The sequence below is a fragment of the Fundulus heteroclitus genome, chromosome 18 (assembly GCF_011125445.2).
Source record: "Fundulus heteroclitus isolate FHET01 chromosome 18, MU-UCD_Fhet_4.1, whole genome shotgun sequence".
Taxonomy (NCBI): Eukaryota; Metazoa; Chordata; class Actinopteri; order Cyprinodontiformes; family Fundulidae; genus Fundulus; species Fundulus heteroclitus.
In genome coordinates, this window is record NC_046378.1 from 27,508,233 (window position 1) to 27,528,588 (window position 20,356).

General features: G+C 40.8%; 1 protein-coding gene across 2 annotated transcripts in view; it reads right to left on the bottom strand.

The window, feature by feature from the left end:
* The window catches only part of lrfn1 (leucine rich repeat and fibronectin type III domain containing 1), a 208,263-nt gene extending 200,626 nt beyond the window's left edge, over window positions 1–7,637 (bottom strand). The window contains exon 1 of one of the 2 annotated variants that reach the window (XM_036149779.1): window positions 6,969–7,637. The gene's annotated coding sequence lies outside the window, so the exon portion shown is untranslated. Of the gene's footprint in view, window positions 1–6,941 lie in introns of both variants that reach the window. The other variant, XM_036149777.1, reaches the window with a different exon arrangement.
* Window positions 7,638–20,356: the final 12,719 nt, after the last annotated feature.

The following is a 20,356-nucleotide window of genomic DNA, read 5'->3' on the forward strand; positions in this document are numbered from 1 at the left end:
GCTGAAATTTAATAACAGCAACACAAAATGTAGTTTGTATGAGCCCAATGTGCATGCCTGACAATGTCGGACCATGCTCTTTATGAGATGACGGATGGCGTCCTGGAGTGTTTCCTCCCAGATCCTGACCAGGGCATCACTGAGCTCCTGAATAGTCTGTGGTGCAACCTGGTCGCATAAAATGGACCTAAACATGTTTTCATCAAGAATCTTTTATTGTCACTATGTTTTACCATGGGGAAATTATGCAAATTATATGAGCAATGTTACATGGATTAATCCCTCCTTCATGAATCTCAAGTAATGAGATAATTTTTGTGCAGTGATCTTGAGGCTTCATTTACAGAAATGTACAATTTGATATTCCTGAGAATAAGAGTGTGCAAATAGGCAATAACAGTAGTGTGATTGCAACATGACGGACCACAAACTTCTCAGCAGGGGGCGATAGCGATAGAGCTTATTAGTTCTGGATTTGATGGTTGTGAGAGAGGGGCAAACAGTGCATTGCCCAGGTGGGTGGGGTCAATGGAGATGGGTCTGGCCCTTCTCTGGACTTGTGCTGCACAAACTAAGTTCAAATCCTTCATAGAGATGTTCTATTAGATCTAGGTCAGGGGAGTGTGGAGGCCAGTTAATCAAATAAATTCATTCATTCTCCAGGATTAGCCTGCGTAGTCTTACTTCATGAGACCGGGCATTATCATGCACAAGGAGGAGCCCAAGACTCATTGCACCAGTGAAGTATCTAACAACAGGTCTAAGGATTTCATCCCAACAAGCAGTCACGGTATCATGATGTATCCTGTACAGGTTTGTGTGTCCCTCCATGGATATGCCTCCCAAATATTCACCACAGCTTATCCAGACCATTTTACAATGGTCACATGAGCTCAAAGTAAAACTGCTCTCCTCTGTGAAAAGAACAGGGTGCAAGGGCTGAACCTCCCAATCCCTGTGTTCCATAAAAATGCCAGTTGAGCTCAATGATGCAGGGCTGTGAACACAGAGTCTGTGGAGTCTGGAGGTTGGACCCTCAGGCCACCCTCATGAATTCTGTTAATAATAATGTTGTCATACATTCATGTCTGTGGCCCACTGCAGATCACTTTGGATGGCTCTGGCAGTACTCATTCTGCTCTGCCTTGCACAAAGGAGTTGATACTAGTCCTGCTGGTGAGTTAAGAACCTCCAACGATACTGTCCAGCTCTCCTAGAGTAACTGCCTGTCTCCTGGGATCTCCTCCATACTCTTTAGACTGTGTATGGAGACACTATAACCCACATGAATGGGTTTGCAGGTGAGATCTGTGGCCTCCCTCTGCAAACCCATTACTGTGTTTGAGGTCATGTCATTGTTGCCCCTTGATTGCACCCGTTGTAAATTTCAATAATACCAGAACAGGTGTCACTGATTAAATAGATCAATATTCCAGAGGTTTACTAACTTCATATTATACTAAGTGTTCCTTTAATTATTTTGACCGGTACATATCCATGTATATGTTATATGTGTGTAGGCATCAGAGTGAGGACCATTTTTTCCAATTTCACCATCAAAGTAAATAAATGTTAAACTGACTGAAGTTATATAGCACTTTTCCAGTTATACTGAACACTCAAAGCACTTTACCCTAGAGCCACATTCACCCAATCGCACTCACTAATGCACACACATTAGGCAACTTGGGGTTAAGTGCCTTGCCCGGGGGTACATGGACATGTGGAAGCTGGAATCAAACCCACAACCTTCCAATTGTAAGACAACTACTCTACCCGTTGAGCCACAGTCGCCCAAAATGAGGAACTGCAAAGCAAGGGCCATTTTGGTGGTCCTCACTGATTTTTTGCGCATGATACGTTTTAGGACTAAGCGTGTGTGTGTGTGTGTGTGTGTGTGTGTGTGTGTGTCTGTCTGTCCAAATATTGTGATTTAGGGAGGGCTTACTGCTGAAGCCCACGACTAGTGGCCAGTCAGCCTTCTTTAGAGGTGTTATACTGACTAGATAGAGAAAATATGAGATAGCCGCTTGAAAGTTGTGTCGCATTCTAGGAGTAATATTTAGGGAAACATCAATGCAGCAGCCCACTCTGTTCTTTAGATAAATGACATGGGCAAAAGAAGTAAAGTTGCTTCCAACCTGCGTCTGCCAGAGCATGGGGGATTTAGAAATGTTAGCAGGCTGTTGGATGACTGATACAAGTTAGAAGAAAGTACACAGCAACACGGCTTTTCCAGTTACCTAAATGTAATATTGAGGTTAGTTGCCTATAAAGTTTGTTCAAGATGGTTCACAAAATGTTACCAACATATGTTCTTCACTTCTAAATTCAATTAAATTCCTACATTTGTTGGAACTCCTCTTAATCTTCCACATACTCACACGCCATAAGATTGCCTATGGTTAAGCATAATTATTTCCTCTTTTCGTTTTGTTTATTTATCTGGGACCAAGTACAGAAAACTTTGAGCTCAAAGAACAAAAATGCACTGCCCCAGATTACGGCTAAATGAATGTTCAGAGCAGAAAAGCTTGTTAAATGATAGTATTAGCAAGTGTTTTTGTGGCTGGATGTAGCAGCTTCAGAGACCAGTTTCTTTCTAGTTTTACAGACCTTAAGGTTAACAACAGAAGCTTTTTAAAACTGCAATTACTTTCTAATAAAGTCGATTGTGCATTTTACCCCTGCCCTCTCAGCAGTCTAGTTTAGATTAAGCCGCTCTGCAGTTGACAAAAAGGCGGATAAAGGCATATAGGAACTTTCTAATGCTAATTTTGTTCTGATGAATCTATCAGTATATATAAAGTAATTAAAAATATGGGCAGAAATTAAAGCTGGCAGTCCCCATGCTGTTCATTCATATTAGCTTAAACAAAACTCAAACCAGAAACTTTGGTTTTAGTTGCTATACAAATTGTGTTAGAATCTGGAGGGGGGGGGGGGGGTGATTAACGCATTGCTGAATAAAATTACATACATATTACTTTTCAATCTAAGAAGGGTTCCATGACAGTACACACCTTACGCTTGAGTGCATACAGTTATTTAAAGCACACACTGTTCAACAAATGCCAAGCATTATGCATTTTATGAATGTGTGTTCCACTCAGAATGTCCCTGTTGCGGCCATGGGTCAGGAAGTTAGCTTGTCGGCATGTTAAAGCTGATGCCGCTGGTGCACTGAGAATTACATATGGCCTGATTGTTTAACTAAAGTTTGCTTCTTGATTGCATTACCTGATAATCATGGAATTAAAAGGCAAGCTCTCCTCCTTGCAGCGGTTACCACAGCCCTCCACCGGGCACTGTGAGCTGACGAAGCAATGACTACTGCGACATGGGTGTTTATCTCTACAAAAGTGTACGACCATAAATGGGGTTCAAGAATATGGTGATAGATTACCTCTACAGTACATCTTTATGTATGCATCTTGAACTGCTTGGTGTGGCTGTGAGATGATACTGTAATCTGCCTTTCAAAGTCAACCTCCCAACCTCCCCAACAGGAAATTTACTTCAGTGCTACCCAGAAGGACTCCAGAGTTGTCTTGCAAATCTTTCTAAGTGAAATTTGCTTGTATTGTTAAACGGTTGCAATAAAGCCACATCTAACCGTAATAACAGCAACATGCCACACGGAGAATTTTACCTTCCATTACAGGCCCAAAGCCAAGAGTATCATAAAAGTCATCTTTACAGAAAATAATGTACCCTGTGAAAATGTCAAGCTTTCAACATGACTCACTGAAAAAGGCTATTTATACATTGCACATACAACAAAGCCTGTTCTATATGTTGTATCATAAAGTCTTTCATGCTGCAGCATACAGATCAATAGCCTGTGTTTCGGTTATTCTTTCATTCCTGCTGTGGCTGATAACCTTCTCCCAGTCCCGATTTCATAATGAGAACACATGACACCAGCACCAGAGGAGCTGCTGAGACACAATACAGCAGAATGACAAAGCAGAGAGAGAGAGACCCCCTTTATCGCAACTCATAGCTCGTATAAAGCAACTTACAAAGCAAAAAGGTAAGTAAGAAGAAATAAATACCTCTGCTTGGCACACACATCTTTGTAAGTGTTTTCATGCGTTATCCTGCTCAGGTGAGATGTTTTTTTTCTTCTTCTTCTGCCTGGGTTAGCAGTGCTGAAGATGGAAGTGTCGGCAATAATGCACGATGATGATAATGACCATCTTGTCTGATTTCATTAGGCGAACACATGACAGCAAGTGCTTTGAGCTTCTGCTGTAACATCCTGCAACACCCTGACAAGCCAAAGACGTGATTATCACCGCTTACTGCATCACACAGCTGGTTAAAAGAGGTGGAAAAAAAAACACACACACATAAATACATAAGAGTCCCACTGCACACATTGCTAATTCAAATTACAAATCCAATAAGGCTCAAGGGTATCAACCTTCCTTTGTGGGAAAACTCATTAACCTCTGTTTTTAGGAGTATTTTCCAGTCCTTTGTGTCAACACCTTTATGATGTTTTGTAATTAGATTAAAACTGTACCTAAAACAATAAATATCAAGTCTTTTTGCAAAACAATGCAACATATTACCTTTTTGTGCGTTTTTGCCTCAAGCATTCATATTTACCAAGACAAACAGTGATAAAGATTGACATTAATCTTCCCCGCTTGTATCACATTTGGTGCATATATAGTAAATGCAGCTGATACGTGTATTTTCATAGCACTGCACAAGCTGTCTGTCCCAATATAACCACACAGCTGCTCGGTACCTGCATGTTCCCCAGGGGAAAGTCTTGGAAGGCATTGTGCGAGTAAAGCAAAGCTAGATGAGGGATGCTCTCTTGACTTCAGAGCAAGATATTGACATCTAACCTCAACTCAATCTAACAGATTTACAATCACTATACTTCCATTCAGGGATTCTTTTTTTTTTCTTCTTCTTGGTACTCGTGTTTAAGTCCCCAGAGGAAAAAAAAAGATAGGTCCAGAGAACAGGCGCCAGCCTCTTTAGCATCACGTTCTAAAATTAGGGTAGTTGGCCTGCACAGTACCCAGCTTCCATCAAATGGTAGGATGAAAATAAAGCTAAAGAAATTCCTGCTGCAGCAGAATTAACATCAGTGTCGTGAAGCATATGCTACATTCAGACATGATTTTATGACCACCTGCCTAATACTGGGTTGATCCCAACCCCTTTAACCGCCAAAGCATCCCTGACCCTGTCAAGGCAAGGACAGCACTAGACACCTGAAGGTGTGCTGTGATTAGGGTAACAAATGGGTGGACATTTCTGGAAATGTTGAGGAAACTTTCAATGGTAATTAAGTGAATGGGAATGTTTGGGAATAATTAGGGACCAGGTTAATTTACACAAATTGTATCAAATCCAAGCATTATTATAAACATTTTGTTTTGCGATGGGAAGCATTGCCTCTGACAGCTTTCCATCATACCATAGCGCAACCTGGTTCCGTATGATCCTCAGGCAAGCGAAGAAAATGGACATAGCCATCCTCTTGGTGTAAAGAAGATATTTAACAGACCAGGTTATCCATTGCTCGGTGGTCCAGCTCTGATGCAGAGGACGGAGCTCAGGTGGCCCCCTTTACTGATGATCCCCCATAAGCAACTAACTGCGACACACTGTGTATTCTCACACTTTTCTATCACAATCAGCGTTAAGTTATTCAGCAAATCTGAGCTACAGTAGCTGTGGATCGGAGCACATAGGCCGGCCTTTGCTCCCCCATGCACATAAGAACCCCCACTGTTCCATCCTTGGGCCGCTCATACTGATCGCTGCAAACAGGGTACAACCCGCAACACCTGCAGTTCTGGAGAGGCTCTGACCAAGTGGTTTAGCTGTCACAATTTGGTCTTTGTCAAACTCTATCAAAAGTATATTCCATTTTTCAAATTTAATCTAGATTAAGGACAAAATGTGCCATGATAAAAGATAATCTATGATGTTCTCCCGTCTGATCAAAATGTTATGCCTTACCGGTGTATGTGTTGTCGCAATATCACTTCATCAAGTCTTCTTGACAGATTTATCCGAATGTGATGCGCCTCCAACTCACACCATGGACGCACACACACACACGTATCAGGCAGGAGCCTTCAACACAAATCATCTGGCTGTATGCCACTCACCAGTTAGCTCTAACAAGTTTTACTCATCAGCATCCTCCAGGCTCAGTGGATCCATGTTGCAGCCGTCCACACGCTCAGCAACACGAGGAAAAATTTGCTCTTATAAGTACTGCATTTCAGCTCAGACAGATGCTAAGTCACATATTAATAAATATAAAAAAAAAGTCTTCTGCACCTCTCACAGATGCAGACACACCCGGACCATTATCCACCATATGTGCCTATGTCTGTGGAAATTTAACTCATAGGTCACTGTTTAACCATCTGATGGGGTTGCATTGGGCCCATCATGCACAGACTGTTAAAAAAAATAGATAGATAGATAGATAGATAGATAGATAGATAGATAGATAGATAGATAGATAGATAGATAGATAGATAGATAGATAGATAGATAGATAGATAGATAGATAGATAGATAGATAGATAGATAGATAGATAGATAGATAGATAGATAGATAGATAGATAGATACTGCATCCACACATGTGTCAGAGCTGCCCAACTCCATTTGACATTCCTGGACTTACCAAAAGTGGAACTAATAGTGCAGATGCCAAGGGCTCGATACCAGTACACACGATTTAACTGATCACAGACTGGTCTCCCTTGATACATTCACACCAATATGCATGCTGGATCTTGGGATTCCATTTGTTTTGAGAGCGGGGGGAAAATATAACCTTCCTATGAAGTTGCACTGTGCTGCAAAATCCAGGGAAAGTGATGAGCTCCTATGATATATATCTGCAGCTGAAATGTCACAAACAACAAAAACAACAAGACCTTTAGTTACCTTTGACGAGATGGAACAAAACCCCACCTAAAATCCCACTAGGATCCCGACTCAGGCTTAAAGGCTGAAGATGCAAGGCTGAAATCCGCCAGATCCAGAGAGGAAAAAAAAGCTCGGGATAGTCCGCGGTTTCCTTCGGAGTAGGGCTGGTAAATGCCTGGTGGCACTAATAAGTCTCCCCCGTATTGTATTGTTTTACAGCACAAAATATTCTCCCCCCGAAAAAAATATATACACCAACCAAGGTTACATTCTCTATAAATCTCCCGCCTCTTATGTATTGCAGTAAGCAGAAAGAGAGGGGAGATGGTGTCCGGTTGGAGAACTGCAGCTCTTCTCGAAACGATAGTTAGGCTTTCCTGGAGGAAAAAAAAAAAAGAGAGAGAGAGATGGAGAGAGAGAGAGAGACGTTGGCGTCAAATTGGAGGCTTAAAGAAAACTCTCCGTAAACGCAGGTGTTCTGCTTCTGATCGCAGCCCTGAAAGCGAACGCTCCTGCTTCAGCTCATCTCCGGAGCAATCGGTTGTCACAAGTTCCCCACTGTCTGAGGCAGAGGCGCGATGAAGGAATCCCACCCATGCAAACACACACAGACGCGCGCGCGCACGCAGTCCCCTCGCATAGTATGCGCAGTCATGCAAGCAATTAGTTTTCATACACGACTTGCTCCGTCCGCTTCTTCTTCGATTCCTCCGGGCGGGACGTGGCAGGGAAATCTTCTGTATCCCAGTAAAAACAAACAAAACAAACAACGGCCAGCGTCTGCCCGAGAATAAAACGTCCACCTGCACACACACACACAAAAAAACACGGACCCGGTATATCAAGGCATACACCCGCCGTCACGCCATGATGATGTCTGGAGCGGCCAGAGGACACTTCCTTGGTTATCACAGGAAACGACTGACACCTCTCATGGACAGCGCAGCATTGCAGCAACGTGATGTCATTAGGGCTCCGATTAAAGCGAGTGCACGCGACAAAAACCGACGGGGATTGTTTTTTTTTTCTTCCGTGGAGAGTTTTACAGGAATTTATTTATTCAGAGAAAGAGAGAGAGAGAGGGGGGGAATTGAGACATGCTGTGGAGTGTTTGTGATACTCCGGGTTGGGCTGGCAGCTCATGGTCCAGCACAATACGATACTGCAACAGCAGACAGGAAGGGAGGAGGAGAGGTTGCTAGGAGGGAGGGATTGGGGGGGGGGGGGGGGGGGATCATTGCTGCATTTCAAACATAACGTTCATCCCCACTACAGGATACAGAATATCGTTCCACTGGTTTGTATTCAGGTTCTAACGATATTTACACATCCCGGATAAGTGATAGGCATGATTCAGTCTGGAAAAGTGTTGGGTTTGTTTTTCCATGTCTGGATATGGAAAGAGAAAATAAAGTATGGGGAACTAGTTTGATTTGAAGATTTTACTTCCTTTTGCTAGATCTTAAGTTGTTTCCATACATTTTTCCTCATATTTCAACGAATCGTGCTCTGTATCCACTATGCAACCATGCAATCATCCTGATTTCCATCCATACGTGTCTGCTTATCCATCCATGATGAATTCACCCATCCATTCATTTGCTAACCATCCATCCATTCATCCGACCCCTTCCTTCCTTCCTTCCTTCCTTCCTTCCTTCCTTCCTTCCTTCCTTCCTTCCCTCCAGAACCAACCATGGAGAATTTAGAATGCAGCATTTAGTTCCTAACTAAACAAATGTAGAACAAACTTCCATAAAATTGCAGGTCAGCCGAAACACTGAGTTCCTTAAAATCAAGACTGAAAACCCTCCTGTTTAGAGTTGCTTTCGGCCCATAATAACATGAACGCTGACCAACATATTTGATGTGCATTGATGTTTTCACTTGATACAATTTAATGTTTGTTACCGGTCTCACAAGCAGTGACCGTTTCGATGTGTTTATGATGTTTTTAATGTTCTCATGATGTAAAGCACTTTGAACCGCCTTGCTGCTGAAATGTGCTATACAAATAAACTTCACATGACTTGACTTAACTGCATAATAGTAATCCTTTTTATTTATGCTGTTAGAACAGATGATGTTAGAACTGGATTTTAACAGGTTACATGCGCAGGAACCCTGATGAAGACAGCTGCACATACCTTCACCACCCACATTTTTTCAGTCAGGGTGCTTTTTGGCACAGTTTCTCTCTCTTTGTCTCTCTCTCTCTCTCTCTCTCTCTCTCTCTTTGCTCACAGATATGAAAAACCGAGCTGACAGAAAAATAAACATAAATACAAAAAAACAAAACCAATGTTAAGCCTCTCAGAGAAGCAAAAGAAAGCCAGGGATATCCTGTTTGTCATCATCATACCAACATCTGCAGCATGCTCACAATGTCCTCTTTTGTGAATATTGATCCCCACTGCTTGCATGGAGGCCTCACAGCATGTGACTACAGAAAGGAATTCTGCTGGACTTGACAAATCCTCTCAAATCAGATTGATTTGGCAGCAGGATTATTGCACAGGCAGCGGTTACAGTTAAAGGCACTGTATCTGAAAATGGGGGAGGTGCGGTGTGCAGAATCACGGAAGAGAAATTTCTACCTTTAAGTAAGCTTGATTTAAATGTTTCAGTCATAAAAAGGATGATGTTAGCTGCAATCAATTTATTACACCTAATCGCTCCCAAATGTTTTACGGTAATAATGGTAAAATGATTAGAAGTTAAACAGCAATGAATAAAGTGGCTAATTCAAATAGCATATGCACACTTTATGGTCCTAAAGCGGCACGTTTAAGAAGAGCAAATCTTTAAAGGAGATTTTCATCCTCCTAGTTACTGTTTTGAAATATCAAATTATTTTTTGTGCTTTAAGATGTGCAGGTTTCAAACTGTCTTTGTTACTGTTACTGTTACCCCATGGTGCAGTCACAATTATCTGAAGCTATGCAATTCACACTAGAGGAACAGCCCTCTGTAATTAAAGGCCACTTCAAAATGATTGGGCCATCCCCCTTTCATTTCTCGCACAAACTCACCAGACGACACATGCACTTGTAAACAACATTTTTGATCAGAGCCTATGCCTCTTTGTCTGTAACTCAACAAATAATCAAAGCATAATTATATTTAAAGAGATCCGAACCTTGTGAACGTCAATTTTAAATGCACCTCTTGAAACGGTTTCGTGCCTTTACAGGGGCGCACTATTGTGCCGCAGAACTGCAAGTTTCATAATGAGATTACGCTGAGGCTGAATGAGGATGTGTGTTCATGAGGTGGGTGAGTGCATGAGACGCATGCAGCGAATACTGATGGAAATTGAAAAACAGCCATGAAGGAAGCCAATCTGCTATTTATATCGGGCTGCCTTCCACGGGGCTAAGCTCCCTCTCACTGTAATGCACTCTAAAAGTGATTGATTAGTCTGCTATTGAGATATTGTCCATCTTAACAGTCCGCACTCCCTAAAGTGATGAAATTACTGCACTGTGCCCTTTGAAAGCATTATAGCAGATTAGGTCAGTGTGATCCATCCACCCTAATCAGGAAACCTGCAATTCCAAAAACTGCAAAACACGAAAGGGGGGATCCGGTCTTAGTTCCAGTACACACCACCCAGCAGCTAATATCCTCAGAGGTGCGCTTAATGATCTGGAACACATTACATGCTGAGGTTGCTTAATTTGCGTTCAAGTGATTGAAGTCGTTGTGCATCTATCTCAAAATTTATTTTTTTAACTCAAAATAGATGTTCTTGTTACCGTTTTAACAAATTGCGCAAATCAGTTTCCATTAGGTTAAGAAGAAATGTTGCCCCAATTTTTCCCCCTGCCTAAACTCAGAGGACTCCTAATGTCTCTGGTGCAGCAGTTGAACCTGTGAGTGAATGGTCTCATGTGTATGCGTACCTTGAAATGGGATTAAAATTAGCGCGGTGACAGGGACAATAAAAAGCTGCCCACAGGAAGAGCAGCATCATTAGAGCACCGACAGAGCTGTGTAACGGATTAGCGTGGCCTTATTTCAGTCATTGAATCACATTGTGTGTTGCTGCTCTCAGTCACAGTGCAGAAAGGTGTTTTTTTTAACATGCCATACATGAAACTGGAGTTTTTGCCCGTGAAATCACATTAAAATACAAGCTCTGTACGCAAAATCTATCTAGTTCCAAACAACACACTCTCTTGGTAGATCTGCAAAAGCTGTTATTTCTACCAGGTGTGTTGAGTACTTCACTTAATGGTAGCTTTTCTACCTTATTTTAAGCACCAAATGAACAAAACTTGCAAAAGAAAGTGAAAAAACTTAAATCACAATGAAAAGTATTACATAAAACAATGATACAAGATCAAATTAAAAAAGAATGGTGACACGGATTTAGGTTACTTTGTATTTGGAGTGCTTTTTGGAATCAGATGGGAAGGTCAGAGCATTTTTAAAAACCACTGATCTGTTAGGATCTTAACATACAACCACCTTATGTGTTTTCATAGAATGGTCTGAAAAGAAATATATATCCAGTTATAGGCAGTCAGGTAGATAAATATTGTTTTTTCTCTTCTGAGGTCAGTGGAGAACGAGCATAGTTAAAATTGCTATAAAGGGTGGTGGCACAGGGCTGCCACATCAAAAATGTGATCCAAGCACAGAAGCCAGTAGTCGACGAAGTCGTCATGGGTTCGAGTCCTGTCCCAGAGAGCTTCACCACTTGTCAATCCCCCTTCTCTTTTCATCTATTTTCATTCTAGCAACTGTAAAATAAATCCATAATCCAAATAAATAAATAACATGCTATGATGGAAACAGAAGTACAAATGCCCACACCTTACAACTAAAGTACTCAGAATGTGATGCTGCAACATGTCGAAGCTTGAGGCACATAGGCTACAGCAGCATAAGACCTCACCAGGTCTCACTGCTGTCAGCAAACTGGGGCTACTAATCACATAGGCTCAGCAAAATTGAATAGCAACAGGTTGATGAAATTTGGAATAAGCAACACGAAACCATTGATCCATCCTACCTTTTATCAAACTTTAAGGTTGGTGGAGGTGGCGCCATTGTACGGATACTTTTGCACAGTTCTTAGACCTTAGTGCTAACTGATCATCATTCAAATGTCACAACATGGAGAACTGTTGCTCACCAAGTTGATCTCTTTATAACCACAGTACACCCGTCTTCTAAAGGCTACTCCCAGCAGGATAATGCACAAATGTCACAAAGCTTAAATCTTCTAAAATTTGCTTCTTGTAATGACAATAAGACAACTCCCTTTGATTAATGCCTCCATTTTAGACATGATTAATCTATCCTTAGTAAAGGATAGATTAATTTATGTACCACAGGCTTTTAACATAGCTGTTATTAAATCTTTACTTAAGAAACCCTCCCTTGATCAAGACGACTTAATATACTACAGACCCTTATCTAATCTTCTTTTCCTATCTAAAATTCTTGAGAAAGTAGTTGCTAATCAAGTATGTGAACATTTACAAAGAAATTACCTATCTGAAGAGTTTTTAGTCAGGCTTTAGAGCTCATCATTGCATTGAAACAGCTCTAGTGAAGGTCACTAATGACATTCTCTTGACCTCAGACAGGCCAGCTGACAGCTTTGCTAGGGCCCGGACAATGCAGTCTTTTTGGTTCCCCCTCTACACCTGCCGCCACACACACACACACACACACACACACACACACACACACACACACACACACACACACACACACACACACACACCAAAAAAAGTAAACTTAACTGTATACTTCATGCCCTGGAAATCTCTGTATTTTATATTGGATATTTTCAACCCATCTATTGAATTTAGTGCACTAGTTGATCTTTTCTTCATAAGAGAACAGCAAGCACTGCAGCCAAAATATGGCCTTTTTTGACCTGCCGTATATTAGCCAGTCCCTAAGCTTGATGTATCATGAAACTGTTGACCTTTCGGGTTTCGTGATTTTTATTGTATTATTACAATTAAATAATTTTAATTATGTTATGTTCAGTGTTTTTATCCTAATCCACCTCTTATATCTTTCAATCCTTATGTAATTTTGTCTGTGTAGTGTGCACCTGCCTGTTGCTTTAATCCTATAAATTTTCTCGTTGTGGGATAAATAAAGGATTAGCTAATGTTATCTTACCTTAAATAACACTTTTTAATAGGATATATGTACTGGGTTCTCTCAATGTCTTATTACATTTTCTGTGTGGGCTCCAGTAACATATGATAGATAATATCTACCTTGAAAGTTAACATGAACTGCTGCTGAAGATGACCACTCTTATGGAGGACTGAAACGCCTCAGTCAGTGACGTCAGTCTGTGGATCTGGGTTTGTCTGGGCAATGAGAGAAGTTTCATCTCCTCTCTCCGATTCGGTCTCTCAACGTTTTCTTGCTCATGATTTTTCCCGTGCTTAGATAAATTTGTTGTGTTTTCACTGAATTTAACCGGCTTTTTACGAAACATACAGCTTGATTTCATTTACGGTATTAAAATAAAGCCAAACGGCGCTTCTTTCCCTCTTCATGTTTTTCCGCTTTTGCGGTCTCTCTCTCTCCGAGTCTGAGCAGCAGCAGTGCGGTTGTTTGTGAGATAGTGGGCGGGCCAGGCTGAGCCTGCGTGCTGATTGGCTTGCACCGTTGAGCCATGTGACAGTACGAGAGGGAAGAGGGAGCAGCAACATGCCGTGACACAGACTGCTGCTGCAGTTAGCGCGCGCGCTGGCTGAGTGTCAGTTTTTCCAGTTTGTTCATGTTAATATTAAATCTTCTTCGAACTCTAGGGTCACTTGTGGAGTACCACAGGGTTCAGTCCTTGGGACAATTCTCTTTACTATATATATGCTCCTTCTTGGTAAAATTATCAGACAGCATCAAATTAATTTCCACTGTTATGCTAATGACACTCAGCTATATTTATCCACAAATCCTGACAAATCCAGTCAGTTACTTCGATTGGAGGCATGTCTTGATGACATCAAAACCTAGATGACTTAAAATTGTCTGCTTTTAAATTCTGACAAGACTAAAATTGTCATCTTTGGACTAGAGTCCTTAAAACATCAAATTCTTAATCAATCACGTAATCTGGATGGCATTAAATTGGCTTCTGGAAATAAAGTAAAAAACCTCAGTGTTATATTTGACTATCACATATCATTTATCATCTGGAATATTGCCAAAATTCGAAGTAGTCTGTCCTGAGTGATGCTGAAAAAACTAGTACATGTATTTTCTGGACTATAGGCTGGACTATTGTAATTTTTTACAATCAGGGAGTCCACAAAATTCAGTTCGAAGCCTTCAGCCGAACCAAAAATGCTGCAGCAAGAGTTCTGATAAAAAAATAACAAGAGAGAGCATTCTTTTCCAATTTTAGTTTCTTTTCATTGGCTTCCTATTGAATCAAGGATAGAATTTACAATTCTCCTTCTCACATATAAAGCCCTTAATAATCGAGCTTCATCATATATCAGAGATCTGATTACTCTGTAACTTCCTAACAGAGCACTTCGCTCTCAGACTGCAGGTCTACTGGTGGTTCCTAGAGTTTCTAAAAGTAGAATGGGAGGCACATCTTTTAGTTATCATGCTCATCTCCTGTGGAACCAACTCCCAGTTTTGGTCAATGAGGCAGACGCCCTGTCTACTTTTAAGACTAAGCTTTATCAAAAAGCAAAGTTTCAAGCCTATAGGTAGAGTGGCTTAGGTTATCCTGAGCTATCTCTGTAGTTGCGTTGCTACTGGCTTAGGCTGCTGGAGGACATCAAGATCTATTTCTCTGACTCTGCTGAGTTCCCCTACTGTTCTACAATTTTGCAATATTTATTGTTATTGTACCTTCTAACTTTATTTTCTCTCTGTTTTTTCTTCGTAGTAGTAGTAGGTATATCTGGCCTGGCATTCTGTTTAGGTGCAATTGTAATGACTGGAAACCGAGGACCGAGAATTCAGACAGGCAAGATCAGATGTAGTTAAGAAAACAGTTTATTCAGGTGAAAACTGCTGCAGGTTGAGACTGAATCAGAGTTCGTTCAGGACAGCTTGAATGATCTTATTCATGGGACTGGCAGGTGATTGGTGGTGGAAAAACAGGCTCAGAGTCAGAACTGTGATAGCAGAGTCAGGCATAATGATCAGGTGGAATAACCAGAGTCCAAAATCCGAGAGCAGGTCCAGAGTCAGAGCCGGGTGATCAGAAATCCAGAGACAGTCCAAAGCAGAATCCGTGGGCACAGAGTCAGGACACAGAAACAGGTCAGAAATCCAGACAGCACAATAATCAGTTCCGCCAGGCTTCGCAGGCTCAGAGGGTCAGAAGACAAAAACAGGCCAGGAAACAGGCAAGCAGGCAGATGGGATTCAGGATGCTGGATTAAACTCACCGAGAGCTCGTAATGATCTGGCACTAGTGACTGGTCTGATAGCTGGTTATATAGTCAGCGTTGCAGGTGGATCTGGTGAAGACTAATGAGAACGGGGCGGAGCTGCACAGGTGTGTCAGATGGAGAATCAGACCAGCACTAGTGCCAAGATCATGACAGCAATGTCATCCTGGGAGGCATATCATCTGCCATTACCCTCTCTAACATAGAAAGTGTTCTTGGATCAGTGCTTCTGTGTTTTTTTTGTGTCTTTGCTCTGTCTTCTGTAACCCCCAGTTGGTCGCGGCAGATGGCCGCTCTCACTGAGCCTGGTTCTGCTGGAGGTTTCTTCTTCCTGTTCCAGGGGAGTTTTCCTCTCCACTGTCGCTTCATGCATGTTCAGTATGAAAGATTGCTGCAAAGTCATCGACAATGCCAATGCCTTTCCCTTGTGACTCTATACTCTTTCAGGAGGAGTGAATGCTGTTTGTCAAGACTCGATGCAATCTGCTGAACATTTATGACCAATCTGTCCGGAGGATATGATTGAATTTGACTTTGTAAAGTGCCTTGAGATGACGTGTTGTGAACTGGCACTATATAAATAAATTTAAATTGAATTGAATAACTGTACTTCAGTGGTTCCTACAGCTGCCAGATCTAAATCCAACAGAGCATCCTTTAGACGTAGTGGAATGAGATACTAATTTAATGGGCCTGTAACTTACAAATATTCAACAACTGCCTGTTGCTATCACATCAATTTAGACCAAAAACCCAGAGGAATGTTTTTTGATGCCTATGAATTAACATTTATTGTTTACCTGCTCACGTTTAACCCAGAACACATAGGGTATCTGGGTTTGGTGCCTTGGGACTTTTGAAGTTTCTTCCTTTTGGTGGTCTGTCTTTATGTTCTGAATTTTCACATATATTCTTTGGTATTTTGGTATTTTATTCTGTTTCTTGCTTTATCTATTTTGATATTTATTTTGCCTGTCTCATTTTGTCTCTGAAATTATGCAAATAACTATGTAACCAAGGTTAAAAAGTTGTAAATTAATATAATAATTTACTTCTACAAATCTTTTACAGCTATAGAGGAGAAATAAGAACAGACAAAAGCAAATAAACAGACTGCATCACCAAACATATTGTATGAACACAATTCCTGTATGCAGTGCACTTTGTTAATCTTTCATTTATTCAATCACATTTGTGCTTAGAACTTTACAGTTTAAGGAATCCAACAAAACCAACCAACCAAAAAAAAAAAAAAAAAACTAAAACTAAGGCTGAACTGACATAAAATCAATATTCCATTGGGCAATCTTTAATGATTACAAACATAAAAAAAAAACTTTTTCACTTCTGTCAGCGACATACAGCAAGTCCTAAATGCTTTTATTATTCATATGTATGTCAGTCTGTTCTTTTCTAAATTAGAAAGTACCACTTTACAGCTTTAGCAGTTCTCAACGTGTCCTTGTATTGAAGATCTTAAAGATAGACACAGGCCATCTGGGGAAGTGTGAGGTACAGCTCTCTTATAAGAATGCTTGACTCCAATACTACAGATTTACTTATCTTTAAGAAATGAGCTGTAAGAACAGTTTCAGAGGGAAAAGATTTGTTTAGTGTTATATAACACATAAGGGTAATTCTCAGGAACATGAAAGGTTAATACACAATGCCACAATTTCAAAATATGAAAAATTATATCACTGGGTGTGATTTAGGATCTCCCATTTTCCCTCATTAAAACAGCTAAATGATACATTTAAAATCAGGTTTCTCATTTAATGGGTTAAGACTTATAAAAAGAAAGGATTCAAAAGGTAACTTCCCTTCTTTCATAATAAAACTTAAATCAGCTTCTCCTGGACCAACACATACCCTCTTATTGCCAGTAAAATAAGCAGAAATAGGATGTCTGACCTGCTTTAAAAGGGCCTTTTACATGATTTTTTTGACACATTTGTTCTTAATGGAGCAACTGCACTTAGTAATTCAGTATTTCAAAGAGCACTCTGTCTCACTTTCCACAAAAGCATGAAATCATCCATCATTTCTGTTGTTCTGTAGTTAATGAATTTTTCCTTGCCTGCAGTCTTACACGTGTTTTATATATTCTTCTATATGGTCAATTAAGGCTATAGGCATTTTGAATGTTGCAGAATGTCTGTATGGTTGACTGCAACATTGTTTTTTTCGTTTTGTTTTTTTATATTCATTGATCAACAGTAGCTGGAAGGTTTTATTTCTTAGATTTTTTTCTAAACCTTATTATGAGGCTGTGATAAATGTTTTTTTACAATGGCCATAAAGATCCATTTTAGGTCTTACCGTAACCTTTGACTTAAAAAAAAAACACATGAAGCTCTCAATGTACAAGTTACAAATCTAGATTTATTAGTCCCTTCTCTGTTTTGTACCTATGTTTCTATTTCCTACTAATATACTTTAATTTAATGTTTATTATGTGGCAAACCACTAGGGGCTCCACTCACACCCAGATGTAAGGATGTTTTGATTGAAAACAAATTGTGTTTTGTTGGTTTTGATAATCACAATGTGCGTACCTTAACTCATGTCAGTTGGTGGTGGTAAGTCTGCGTTGACCGATGCCGGTCTTTTGGCCCATCCTTCCCCGTCAGCGCAAATTGCCTTGACAACTGACGCATCTTACGTTGCAGTGGGGGTGCTGTTAGAGCAGCATGTCTCCGGGGTTTGGCAACTGCTTGCCTTTTTCAGCCGCACATTGCAGGACAATGAGTGTAAATACAGTGTTTTTGATAGAGAGTTGCTCGCTCTCTACCTGGCTAGACACCATTTCAGGTATTTTCTGGATGGCCGCTTATTTAGTGCTTATGTGGACCACGAGCCACACATAATCATTGCAATTTCCAAAATTTCTGACCCTTGGTCTGCATGACAGCAACACCACCTTGACGCGATTTCTGAATTTAGACCTGACATTCAACATATAACTGGCAAGTCTAACTTGGTAGCTGACTGTCTGCCATGTGCACTCATCTCCCCAGTTTATGTTTGCATTGATTTCTCTGCTATGGCTATGGACCAACGTAGTGATGCAGACATTCTCGTGCTACAGTCTGGGTCCACGGGCCTCCAGTTGGAGGAAAGACAGTTGCAGGAAGGTGGCCCCTTTCTGCTCTTAGGCCGTGGGCCAGAATATGTCGGACGTCTCCTTAAGAACTTTCGAATGAGCTGTCAGGGTTGACAGGTTGAAAATGGAAGGATGGATGGATGGACTGGGCTATTTATTTTTCCTTGCCATCAAGATCTCTACCAACTGGCACCAGAAAATGGTATTATTGAGCTTTATTCGTCTGGAAATGGATGCATACAACACCTTAAGGGCGCAGCCATGAGGAACTGGTTGAACTTGCACAGCTGACAATACGGCGATTTGATTGGCTGAGCAGCAAAACTCGAAGCACGTGACCTCTTGGACCTCTTCGACCCTAGCTTTAAATTAAGTTCTACATTTTGGGGTTCAGAACAAAAACAATGTCCCAAAATATCTGCCTAATTCAAAAGATTTGCCTTCGGTCTTAGTCTCAAAAGAACCGGCATTGACTCCACCCATGCAGTCTAGCTTTCACTTCTCTTTTTTTTTGCTCGACACACTCAAACACACACACACAAAATCAAACACAAAACCTCTTTTTAGGACCCTTTCTGACATGGTGGTTTGGAATCAACATTTTTCAATTTTCTGTTCATATTTTCCAAGGTTGGATCTGGATTTTTTTCTTCTTCAGTCAGGTTATGCATTAGTATCCCCCACAGATTTAGGACTAACTGCTAATATAGAAGTTCAGACACCTTCCTATGGGAGTTCAGCTCGCACATGGCTCCAGGCCATGGTGTATAGAAAGTGAGGCAAAAACAGTATGCTGCTGGATACTCCTCTGAGCGAAACGTTTTGAGAGAAAAAATTTAAAGATCAACCAAAACCCATCAGATTTGTTCTTTCTACACTAAAAATGTATGAATACTGAGGATGAGGTGCCAGAGAATTTAACAGCTGGCCTTGTGGAGGAAAACTTTAAACCCAGTTATTTTGGAAACTGTGTGTGTATTCAGACAGAAATAATTTGATAATACTAACAATACATTTTTCACATTAGGCACCAATATTATCTTGGATTGATCCAAAGTGATTCTATCTGTAAGGTAGAGGCAGGGAAAAAGGAGAAATGCCATCTCAGTAAGAAAAAATATATATCTCAGCAGCAGATTTTTCAAGGTACCATGGCAACAGATCATTCAGAGAATTTTGATGAGAACAGCAGGCAAGGGAGGCTGATTACAAGGGAGACAATTTGTTACCCCAATTGCAGGAGCAAAAGAGTCTGATTGCATACACACAAGCATTGTTATTTATTCTGCACGTGGACCAAAAGTGCAAAAACACAGTTTTTCCTGTTCCACCGTGGTCCTTTAGACGAAGGATGAGTGAATGCGGCTGTAGCGCCTCGGCATAGAGATGAAGGGTACGGTCAAAAGCTTGGCAGACAGGGACTTAAAAAAAACTCAATTTCCAATCACACAAGAGGAAGTGGCAATCAACACAGCACTGCAGCTGTCTGTCTTTGGTGGATATTCTCACCTTCCAATCTCACTCTCTGCTGCTCGGAAAACAGACCACTGTCCTGACAAACATAATCACTCGGAGCACAGATTTAGTGAGCATCTGTCAGTGGGAAATAATGTGGAAAAAAACAACTCTCTGCTGAACACCTTTTTTGTGCTGAATAGACAACTCTCAACTGCACATTATTAGGTGATGACTGCTCTGTAAAATTCCCTGTGCTCAGGAGCACAATATTCTCAAATATAAGATTGAACACCTTACTTCCACAGCAGCAAAGTACGAGGTATCCCTCCATTCTGCAAACATTTAACTGATTGTTTCAGCTATATTTCCTTAAATCCATCCTTATGGATGGATTTAAGTCAAAATCCATCCATAAGAAATATGGATGGATTTTGACTTAAATATCTTTACAATGCTTTACAGTGCCTTGT